Raw genomic sequence first — 12,201 nt, 5'->3', positions numbered from 1 at the left:
GTAGTGTTCCGGTTGCTAACTCGATAGCTAGCAAAAGTTGTAGGCTTAAATATCCGGGCAGCGTGACGTCATCTCAGGGGGACGCCCCTGAGGTTCGCGCTGAGGAAATAAAGATGAGGGCGGCGTGCCCACGTGCGCCCTATGGTACCTTGGAGGAGCATGGCGGGAAGCAGCACCAAAGCCGGTCCGGGGACGCCGGAGAGGTCAGCAGACAGACGCCGTGGCAGCCAGTAGTCCGAGGTGAGCGGGAGGAGCCGCAAGAAGAGTGAGGTAGGCGGGGCGAAGCCGTCATAGACCAACGGTCGCAACAACAGCTTCAACTGTAAATCAAAACTTGAGGACTTTATCTGACTTGAAGTAACTTTATTTGATGAAGGACAAGGAACTCAGAAGCTATTCAGTTTTAGAAACACTGTAATGCTACTTGTGAGAGATTCAGTGTACTCTATAGGTGATGGAATGATATTTCCTGTGATGGGAGGAATAAATATATATTCTGCATTATATGAAAACACACCCGAAGGGACCTGTGAGATTTTGAAAGCTCATGTACTAAACTATTTTTTTGTTGGTTCTTTAAAAGATATCACAACCTACTGAGAGTGAGACTCAAGATTTTATCCATAAATGTTCTTCTTTCTAACCCTCCCCCCCCCCCCCCCCCACACACACACACACATCAGCTTGCAATGACTCTACCTAAGTATTCATGAGGCCTTTTATGAGGACATCAAGTCTACATGTTGGACCATACTTTGTATTATAACTTGTTCTGAGTGCTGGGTAACGCTGGACTGAGGACTGAAGAAATCTAAGTGTAGGGACCCCCTTGGTTCTCTTCCAATTTGGGATTAAACCACTTCTTGTTTTAGGACAGGGATGGCGAACTCCAGTCCGCGAGTGCCACAGACAGGCCAGGTTTTCAGGATATCCAGCATGAATATGCACGAGAGAGATCTGCATGCACTGCCTCCATTGTACACAAATCTCTCTCGTGCATATTCATGGTAGATATCCTGAAAAGCTGGCCTGTCTGTGGCACTCGAGGACTGGAGTTTGCTATCCCTATTTTAGGAGGAGTATGGGTAGCTGGCTCCCCCATGCGGGAGATGGTAAATGGTGAGTTCCTCTACCATATAAATTTTAACCACCAGTTTACCTCATGCAATTTCTATTTCCCTTGTTAGGGGCAGCATGTACCAGTTTTCCCATGTAAGTTAATTATTTTTAATACCTTGGACCTCCATAGACATTTTTTTGTTTCTTTTGCATATGGGAGTTTTCTTCCAACCTCCCTGTTCTTTGTATTTTGGGGGTTTTTTTTCTGGGTTACCCCTCCATTGGGACTCGGCCATTTTATGTTCTGTTTTGTTTTTTCATTGAAGGAAGAGGTTTCCTTTTATTGGAAGGAGCCCAGGATCATCAGTCCCTTTAAGAAGGGATAACCCACGGTTGTCCAAAATGGAGATGAAAGAGAGAGGGGTCACCATGAGCCCCTTTTGGGTTCATTAACATCCACTGAAGATCTTGGGAGAAGAGGCGTGCAGTGAGTATCGGCCTATACTATGAGGAGAACAGAAGGAGATATGGAAGAAGTGCTGGGGAAGAAGGAGATACATATGATTGTTCAATTAAGCTGGACAAGTGAATTACCAACCTCATGGGAGAGAAGCTTATAACGGCCCCATACCATGGAGAGAGAGAAATGATAAATTTGGATAATTGGCTATTCATAAATTAAAGTTCTAAAGTGAGCACAAATATATTGAGAAACTTGATTGTAACAACCAGACCTGAAAAACACCACTGTAAAGATCATTTTCATCTTTGCATATCACTTCAGTAAAAGGATTGCTGGCACCCACGTCAGCTTTCAGAGTGCTTCTTAGTGCATAATTATGTTGTATTGAAAAGCTTTAATATGGGAATTTACACATTGCAATGCACAGGGCCTAGAAGGATTATCTACCTAACCACCACCCCCGCTCAGGGAATCCTGGATATTAAGATAATAGCCCATCAAGGGAAATGCGTCATCAGAAACGTTATTTAAGATATGGGCCCCTGGAACCTCTATCCAGGACTATCAGCCCAGGGCTTACATAAGTATGGTATGAATCATATTGCTGGATAATGGCTGTGCCTCCCGTGACCACATTTCCTACAAAACAACTACAAATTAAAATGTGATTGTAATCAGCAAGTCATCCACCACCATACACATCTATGAATCAGTTTACTTAAAGAATGGGTGAAAACTGAATGCTGAATTGCGCCCTAAGGAACCCTGAAGAAAGAACATCTAAATAAAAAGTCAAGGAAGTAGATGAAAGTCAATAGTTATAGAACGCTCAACATAATCCAAGTATGACGTGTTCCAATTACTAACACATTATCTTGAACACTGTAATTCTAGTCCACTTACTAAAATAATTAGATTAACTGCATCAAAGGAGACTGGAAGACTCAGGAACTGGAGGAGAGTTTGCCGGCAGCAATATATTATTTAGCACCTTGACAAGGGCAATTCCTGTTCTCTGCCTTGATCTGCATTAATCCGATCATAGATCTACATATTGGACTGACATTCTCCCTTCTTCTGTGTTCCTCGGCACAGAGCTCCAATGGGTCAAAGTCTGTTGATTAATCCTACGGTGTCCCCAGCAAGAGGAAGGGAAGCCTACCAGATTTCGCATATGTGGCAAACCATGTACACAAGGATAGTCTGGGATGGCCAGTAAAAGGCAAAATTTGCTTTATGAATTCAAAAAAGGGCTGGAGGGGGCGCTGTTTAGTTTAGAGGAAAAGTGTTCCTTTGGGGGTAGGGAGCTTAAGGGGAAAAGGATAAGGGTCATCATTATGTATATTGTGGAAAAATGAAAGGCTGCATATGCTATTTAATATAATTTTATACAAGACTGAACATGGCAGCCACGAAAACACAATACAACCTGAATAATACTATATAATTTAGTACTTTAGAAAAGCACTTCAGCCTATCTAAATCAGTCAACTACCTAGAAAAGACGCCTAAGGAATTATCAGACTATAATATGGAGCTCAGAGTTCCAGTAGCCATATAGATAGATCCTGGAGAAAACTAACACAAAAAGAGATTGTATTAGCACAAGTTTGAAACCTGTGACTTTAGTAGTATTAATCATCAAGGTGCCAACCCTGGCTGCTGTCCATTCGTGCTTTTATTCATAATCTTAAAAAAAAAAAAAAAAAGAAGTCATCTCAAGTTTTCCTATCTCATGCTTGAATCAGAAACGTCTGCTAGGCATTCTGACTCTTATGGCGTTTCCGTGAGAAATGTAAATATATCAAGAGGGCAAAAGCTGTGTAGGTGGATGTGATCGTCCAAGGAGGGTGTGGCAGGAAGATGCTGGCAGAGAAGAGCATTTAATTTAAAAAATGGTGGCTGGCATGCTGTGCTGGAGAAAACTGGAAACGTTTTAGAACAGATGATGAAGGCATCCATGGTAGGGCCTAGGTGGATATAAGGTTAGGGGAGGCTGAGGACCGTAGTGGGAAGGGGGTTCAGAGAGGAAGTGGGGGTACAACGCCAGTGCAAGCGTATTTGGCGCCCTAGGCAAACCTTTGGTCATTCACCCCCCTCTAACCTCCCTATTCGTGGCAGGCCCAGCACAGCACTCCCTTCTTTGTCTGTGTTGGCTCTAGTAGAGCACCCTTCTGGACCTCACACTGGCGGGATTTTGCCGCCCCCAAAATTCTTGGCGCTCTAGGCAACCACCTAGTTTGCCTAATGGAAGCATTAGTCCTGGTGGGATAGGGCTGGCATGAGTTCAGGAGAGGGACATAGGAGGGTGGTGACGGGCATAAAAATGATGATTGCAGCAGCCAGCATACACCTGATTGAGTTACAGGAAGGGTGGGCCAGGAAGAAACAAACTGGCAAGGGGCCCCATGAGTGGTCGCCCCACACACCGTCCAATAAGACTGGACCTAGAGGGGACCTGTGTGGTCTCAAATGCTTATGTAATGCACCATCTATTTTGCTGGTGCAACAAATGTTGTCACTACCTAAACAGATTTCAATACTAAAATATAACATTATTGTTATATATCCGAAGAAAATAACCTTCAATCTCTCAATAAAATAAATTCACTTTATAGATTACGCATTGTTCACTGAGCTTTTCTTTAAAATCCTGCTAAGCCTATTAAGTTGCTTTGCAGGAGTACAGGATCCTAGACTGGTGGCAAGAGGGTGAATCAGGCCCCAGGAGTGCAGGCTGTCTGGCTCAGCATGGGCCTGGAATGCTGGCCCGCATCAGATCCCAAGAACAGATGCTCCCTGATTGACTCAGTATGGGAGTGGACGTTGGTGTGCATCAAGACCTGGGAGTGCAGGTTCTCTGATTGGCTCAACATGGGAGTGGAATGCTGGTAACACAGGCTCCCTGACTGACCCAGCATGAGCGCAGAACACTGGTGTGAATGAGGAACCCCATGGGTGCAGGCTCTCTGAGTGGCTTGACGTGGGTGTTAGAGCACTGATGTGCAAGAGGCCTCCGTAACACAGGCTCCCTGACTGACCCAGCATGAGCGCGGAACACTGGTGTGAATGAGGAACCCCATGGGTGCAGGCTCTCTGAGTGGCTTGACGTGGGTGTTAGAGCACTGATGTGCAAGAGGCCTCCGTAACACAGGCTCCCTGACTGACCCAGCATGAGCGCGGAACACTGGTGTGAATGAGGAACCCCATGGGTGCAGGCTCTCTGAGTGGCTTGACGTGGGTGTTAGAGCACTGATGTGCAAGAGGCCTCCGTAACACAGGCTCCCTGACTGACCCAGCATGAGCGCGGAACACTGGTGTGAATGAGGAACCCCATGGGTGCAGGCTCTCTGAGTGGCTTGACGTGGGAGTTAGAGCACTGATGTGCATGAAGCCCCAGTAGTACAGGCTCCCCGACTGAGCCAGTGTGAGAATGGAACAGGGGTATCCATGAAGCCCCAGGTATAAGGCTCTCTGACTGGCATAGCTTGGGCGGGAGTGGGAGGGTTCCCCAGTTGACTCAACATGGGGGTAGAATGCTGATGCACATCAGGCGCCTGTTTCTGACTACCATGTTTTAAACTTTTCTTTTTATTCATTGAATAAAGAAACAAACTGTATGGCATTATGAGATTCTCCAAAAGACTATTTATTGAGTCTTGTCCTTCAGAAAGTGATGATTTGGGAGTTAGAACAAGTGAATGGCAGCAGCTCATGTTGACCTGGCCCTCAGTGAGAAACAAGTTGAGGTCCCCTTTTTTTTTTTTGCTTTTTCATGATTTTTCCTGGTTCCCTGTGTACTAAGTTTGCCATTCTCCCCATGTTTCTTGCAGAATTTAGTTATCTGAAAAGAAAAATCAATTATTTGCATGTGTTTTTTGGTATACAGGTTGCTCTCTTTCCCATGTGTATAACATGACTCGCTTCATATGTCACTTAAGGCCAAAAGAGTGGCAATCCTTCTCAGGAAAATGGACGCTGTATACTGTGCATTATTATGCCTGGTGCATAGACACAATATCTCACGCAAATGACTGTATACTGAGAAGCAACACTTAATGGCACACAAGAAAGACAAATCTTGAATGATTCATTTCATAAGATGCTAAAACAAATATTTAGACAGGATTTCAATAATTTCAGAACATATCTCAATCTGAAATGTAGGCTGGCTAATGAGCCTTGGCTGCTAATTAAAACTTAACCGTGCTCTGTTGAGCATGACCTGTGAAACAAGCAGGCATATCTATGATTTTGAAATGCACATACTGTGGCAGCAGAAAGTTTAAATGGAAAAAGGCTGAAAAGCGGCATAGAAGAAAATTCTCTATATCAGATCTGCCAAGTGACCCAGTTCTGAAGCGAATCTCTTTGACTAAGACCTGATTGAAGATATTGCATACAGTGGCATTGAATTGTTATAGCTTGTGACCCAAAGATTGCATTGAAGTAAGGTTAATTCCTATCTATGGTTCCCAACTCCAGACCTCATGTCTTCACCCCCTCCAAAAGGTCTGGTTTTCTGCATAACCACAATATGCAGGTTTGTAAACCAAAAATACGCAACCATGCCTCATGAATAGGCATTGTGTTTATTCTGAAACAAGACCCGTTGGGAGTCTCAAGGACTGGACTTGAGACTCTCTATCCTATCTCATGCTTACCGGACATACGTTTGTTCAATATAGGACTCCAAATAAAGTTAGCCGCCCCTTTCCATGCTCTTAAAGGGAGTTCTCATAAGCAGCAAAGCATAGAGGTGCGTGTAACCAGGTTGCTCTCAGGTACCTGAGGTGAGGGCTCACGACTTCTTTTCCATGGGGAGAAACGCATGTTTTCAGGGCCTACGGGCAGAGACCACGACAAGCTCACGCTGCTTCTTTACTTAATGCTTTCAACTTAAAAGTAGAAGATCAACACACCTCAAAGAATAGTTACTGTCATTGTGTGCTCCATCCAGAAGCAATAGGCAGCACCCTCTCCATATCGACCACTTCATACAGTTGTTGACGAGTGGACAAAAGCTAAAGGTGGATTCCCAGTCTTAGCCCTGTAGGGCCAGGTAGACTCAGAGCACGCCCTGTGAGTAGGAGTTTTCTATTTGCACTCTGCAGTTGCCACAACTCCTGCAGGTGAATCCCGTTCCCCGTAGCATGAATCCTTGCATTTTCCAGTTGCTACGCTGCATGGCAAACAGCTCAAGTCGTCTCAGAAGTGACCTCCCTTGTAAAGGAGGTGTTACGCATGGAACAGCCTCCAAGCCGAGGTGGTGGGGGGAAGAAAAAACAGCACAGGAATTCGAAAAGGCATGAGACTAATAGAGAGTATCCTTTGCAGTGGAAAAGTGAAGGTAAAGCCAAAAATCAAGTAGGCTTTGCAGCATGGAGGGACAATGGGCAACCTGAATGGCACTATCAGTCTTTATCTGGCACCGGTCTTTGGCTTTCTGAGGTAATATCCTTTTGTCAAAACTAGCTCCAGTCCAAAATACAGGTATCCACGCCATGCTGCTGACAAAATGGGCGAACCGAGCTTTCTGTAGTTTCTTGGCAGATTTCCTGGCTAGAGATGTAGCTTGCAAAAGACATTCAAATAGTGGCTGATTTGCCACGGGTGCCGGTGAAGCCCTCCGATATCCTCTACACACCCATACCAATGCAATGCAGCACCCGGTGCCTTTCCACAAAGCATGCTTGGAGATGGCTTTACCCTTGACCACAAGCAGTTAGGGGGATGCCCTCCAGGGCTTTGATTCTACTCTACAGGATGGTGTGTGACAGCTGTCTGGTTTCACTGTATGGTGCCATATTTTATTATTGGGAATTTTCCAGCAACAGGAAGTCCCAGGAGGTGTGAGCTAAAAACGTGAGTGATAGGAGGGTCCTTCCCCTGAAGAGGATGGGTTTTGGAGGAGGCGCGTAGGGTGCTTCCATGAGATACTGAGAGGAGTTGTTAGGAGCCATAGCCTGAAGACAGAAATGGCTCTAGTTTTTTTTTTTTTTCTTTTGGATCCGCTAGAGAGGTTTGGACTATCTTTCTGGTAAGGGCACAGGCCAGCTGGAGAGAACAGAGCCCTTAGTCCCTGATGACACCATTTTTTTTTGTCCAGGGAAGTCTGTTGCCGGTGAATTTGATAAAAGGAGTAGTTTCTTATTTTTCGGTGTGGCCCAAAAGAAGAAACGGGCCTTAGTGGGAGCTTCTACGGGACTGTACTCATGTGACATGGGAAGTGAGTAACCACTTTGGAGACTACTGAACTGTTTAAGAAGTTGCTTTCTGTTTTTTTTTTTATGTACTCTGAGCGGTTTTGCCGATTTTTCTGCCTATTTTCCAGACTTTGAAATTTGGACTCTAAAATAAATTCTTTTCTCTTTTCTTGTCATTTGTATGGACTGACTCTGTTTGGTGATCCCTTGGGCCCTTGCTCCTCCCACATATGCAGCACTAAATAAATCCATTCATTTTCCAGACACACCGCGTCAAACTGGCTTGTCCTCATCCATCTCAGGAGATAACCAACAGGGAAGGGCAGGTTACCGGTGCTCATTCAATGTCCCCTTAGAAGCTGAAAATGCATTTTATTTAATATTCAAACCCATTTACAGCTTACATGGAATGCATGTCAGACTCTTTTAAAGGAAAGTTATCGGCTTGTGCTGTCCATAGAAACCACACTAAGTACCCTCCTGATTGGCAATGAACACCAGCTTGTCCTCCCACTTTGAAAAATAGTCCAGTAGAGCAACGGACTGTTTCGAATAAATTCAGGCATAGAAGGAAAGACTAGTCCTTAATATTTTTTTTTTTTAAATGGGAAAAAACACTCCATTGACAAGGCTTGCACATCCCTTACTCCACAGGCAAAGCACTGACTTGCAGGAAGGCCGCCTAGGAGAGAAAGTTGAGGGTCCAGGATATGATGGACACAAAGAGAAAGTACATAATTCTTCCCAAAACAAGGGTCAGATCTATGCCAAGGGAATCTGCTTTACTAGGATACATTGGTATACGACTAATAATAATAATGTGCACTTAGGAGGAAGTGGTGTCTGTCTGCAACAGAGGACTGAAAGGCTCACCTGCATATTTATTCCAGCAGCCCCAGAAGACACCGCGAGCTGTCTAGGCTTCAGCTTCTTCAGCTCCATCCTGTTTCCAACAGCAGAGAACTGAAAGGCTCTTTTGCATACTTATCTCAGCAGAGAACACTGTGAGCGGCCTAGGTTTGATCTTTCACAGCCCCTGCACTCTTTCTAGCAGCAGAGGACCAGAAGGCTCATCTGCTTACTTATCCCAGCAGCCCCAGTAGAGGGCACTGCCAGCCATCTAGATTTCAGCACCCTCAGTCCAGCTTCCACACACACACAACCTTCTTTCCAACAGCAGGGAAATATCAGAAGGCATGTGCCAAAACAACACTTCCGATACATTTTCAACACAAGACTTATTTATTTCACACAATAACAGGAGGTTAGTTCAAAGCAAGGTTCAAATAATGTGTGTAACTGGTAGTTACAGTACAAGTAGAATATACTCTCTGGAGGATCACTGACAGACAAATATAAAACAAACCAATAGATTAAAAGTACTTTGGTTTGAGCATCCCTAATCCCTTAGAAATGTTATATTGCCAGCAACTGAACAGAATTAAGATGCAGACAATAGTCCAGAAGTGAGACGGAGGCAATCCATTTTTTTTTGCTCTGAGTGCCACATGTATGATTGTCTACCAATTAGTGAGGGGGTGGTATGTGTGCGCTTGCTGCAAAGAGCTCCTAGCTCTCTGATATCTGGGGGCTAGAGTGGCTGGGGCTTCGGCTGGCTACGCTGGAGCTGGAGCTGGAGCTGAGGGAGCACAGGCTGTGTTGAGGCTGCTGAGGGGGTGAGGGCAGGTTATGCTGGGGCCGGGGCTGCAGGGGGCAAGCTGTGCTGGCGCTGGAGGGGGGAAGGCAATAAATAGGAGCCCCCCAGGGAATTTCCATGGGTGTCTGTGCTGCAGCTAGAACTGGGTAGCCTGGGCTAGGGCGGGGGGATGCAGGCTGTGCTGCTCCTTGGGTTGCATGGGAGGGGGGGAATGGGTAGGCCGTGATAGGGTTGAGTAAGGCTGTACCAGGTCTGGGAGCAGGTGGCAGGCTGTGCTGGGGCTGGGGAAGGGAAGGCAATTCATAGGGTCCTCCAGGGAATTTCCAGTGGTGTCAGCTAATTTTTTTTATTTTTTTTTTGTAATATTCTGCCCTTCGTGACACTTCAAAGAGGATTATGCTCAGGTACTGTAGAGGTATAACTCAAAAGTTGGCATTAAGGAAATAAAATGAAAAGAAGCAAAGAGGATAGACTTGAAAAAGAAATCATAACAAAAACGTTTTGCAAGATTTCACTGAGAAAGATGGCGTCACAGGACAAGGGTCCTGCACTCCTTGTGGCGCATATTTCTGCAACATGGTATCTGTAGAAAAAAAGTAATGTGAAGGAGAAAGGCCTTTCTCCCGCTATATACACAGCAACCCGTGCACACATGAATTGTTCGTTTTTTATAAAACGAACTGAATGAAACTGATTCAAATGATGGTAGCTGAGGTCCTTTCATATAGCCCAGAAAAGGCAAGGGAGTTCATGAATAGTTCAGCAGCCATGGAATATTCCAGTAGCATAGTTATTAGCGACTGTAGAGCTATCACCTATGGGGACGGCAGATATAAGGCAGAAGTTTTAGAAGCAGTTTGATAGTCACTTTAGTTTCGGCCATTTTAGAATCTAATGACATATTGTAGTTTTCTCTGCAGTCAAATTGGACAGCATGCTCAGGAATCACTTCTATTGAAATGCCATTTAATTAAAAAATCGGAAATGTGTTGCCTATCACATGAAATGTGTTTACTCGCATAATTCATAGTGCAATGCCCCCATGTTGTAGCAAGCAGGTTGCAAGTCAAATTTGATGCATTTTGCATTGAAATTGATACACATCCCCTATTGCATCAGATTTATCGCCTCTTCAATCAGACACTTCACATATTAATTCAGAGTCACACTTCCACCTTCTAAATGAAATACTTCACATGCACTTCATATAATAAATCAGGCCCACAACTAATTAAATGCATTGTGTGGAGAATACATCCATCAGCAGGTAAATGAAATAAAGTTGCGGCAAGTTAAACCTGGCAGAGCTGGAGATGTCCTAAACCTTATAAATTTCAACTTACTCATATATGCCAAAGCGTAGGATTAGAGAGATCGTCATAACACCCAACAGTGAAAGGACTTATTTTCGTCCAATCAGTTAACATGGGTCATTTATAACCATAGGTCTCACAGTTCAAACAATTTTTTGTGATTTTGTTATGTGTATAAAAATAAGAAGCAAAGGAAGGATACAAAATCATTCCTCCTTTTGAAAATGTGCTTGACGCGCGCAGGGCATGCCCATGAGCGTAAGTGCCGATTTTTGCGCGCGCGGCTGTTTTAAAATTCGGCCGTATCTTTCCTCAGTTCCATATATTTTGTAAATGTTTTTGAGAGTATAATTCAGTCATGTTTCAGAGTACTCTCACCCACTCTTTGGCTCCTTTTCTTTACATATTTTCTAGCTGTGCCATTTGTATTTCGGTTCACACTCCATAGAGAGGATTTTGTCTATTTAAAATCTTGTGAGGCATCGCATAAGCGACTGGGACTCCCTTTAGTCAGCATTCCCAGCTAATCAGTTAAGGGTTGCAGCCTGTTTAATTTTTTTTTTCTTCTCAAGCATAATGAATTTTCAAATTACAAATTCCTCTTCAAGCTAGTATGTTGTTTACATAGGTAGTGTCAGCATATTCATCTACCGCGATGCAGTTCCAGTAAGCTCATGCACATTAGCCTTTAGCATTTACAAGTTAGGTAAGGTTTTTTAAGTATTGAATGATCAGAATTATTATCTTCTTTTTCTTTTTGGTATTTTCATTTTTCTGAAACACAAATCTTGTTTTCCACATATTTTGAAATTTCCCGTTGAATTGGGTTGGGAGCAGACTCTTAACTAACTGATATGCGTAGCGCTATCAGCCTGAAACTTCAGGTTGTCTACATATTTTTTATTTAATTTTTCTTTTTGTCTTGTTTTTGTTTTAGACTTTTCGCTGTTTTCTGTGGCAAGGGTACCCCTGAGGAAGCCTTCACCGGCGAAACAAGGGCCTTGTTGGGGCTTTTCTCATCAGACCCGGGACACAATCCTGTTCGCACGGTGTGAATGCTAGTGTGAGTGTGTATTTGTATTTCACAGGTGTAGCATCTCATGTACTTATATGTAGCTAATATGTGTCTATAAACATCATGTATTTATTTATGTATATGTGGTGAAGAATAGCAACAGCACGTTACTTCAAGCTCAGGAAGTTCTTTATGCATAAACAGTAAAAAAGTCCAGCTATTTTCATCTTAAGACACAGCCAAATGTCTAGGCATTGACAACATATATTGGTCCAATACATTGTGGTGATCTATATATCTGATGATGCAAGAGGATTACAAGGTGTACTATACATTATTGTATTAACTGAGTAATATATTAGATATGACTATATCAGGAACTGCTCATTTATTTTAATATCTGTATTTCAAGAATAAAGTATTTTCATTTTTAATGTAAATATTCAACATTAGTGCTTTTTTCCTTTTTGGTATTATTTTGCTCTCTC

At 43.6% G+C, this 12,201-nt stretch overlaps 1 long non-coding RNA gene across 1 annotated transcript in view; it reads left to right on the top strand.

Annotated features, from left to right (window-relative positions):
• Window positions 1–11,810, top strand: part of LOC115093189 — a 91,929-nt gene extending 80,119 nt beyond the window's left edge. Inside the window, exon 3 of the long non-coding RNA XR_003857205.1 lies at window positions 11,636–11,810. This is a non-coding gene — a long non-coding RNA (uncharacterized LOC115093189). The remainder of the gene's footprint in view (window positions 1–11,635) is intronic.
• The last annotated feature ends 391 nt before the right edge of the window (window positions 11,811–12,201 follow it).

This window comes from Rhinatrema bivittatum, chromosome 6 (genome assembly GCF_901001135.1).
Source record: "Rhinatrema bivittatum chromosome 6, aRhiBiv1.1, whole genome shotgun sequence".
In the NCBI taxonomy this organism is placed as follows: domain Eukaryota; kingdom Metazoa; phylum Chordata; class Amphibia; order Gymnophiona; family Rhinatrematidae; genus Rhinatrema; species Rhinatrema bivittatum.
Note: the sequence above shows the minus strand (reverse complement) of the source record. Positions and strands in the feature narration are given on the sequence as shown.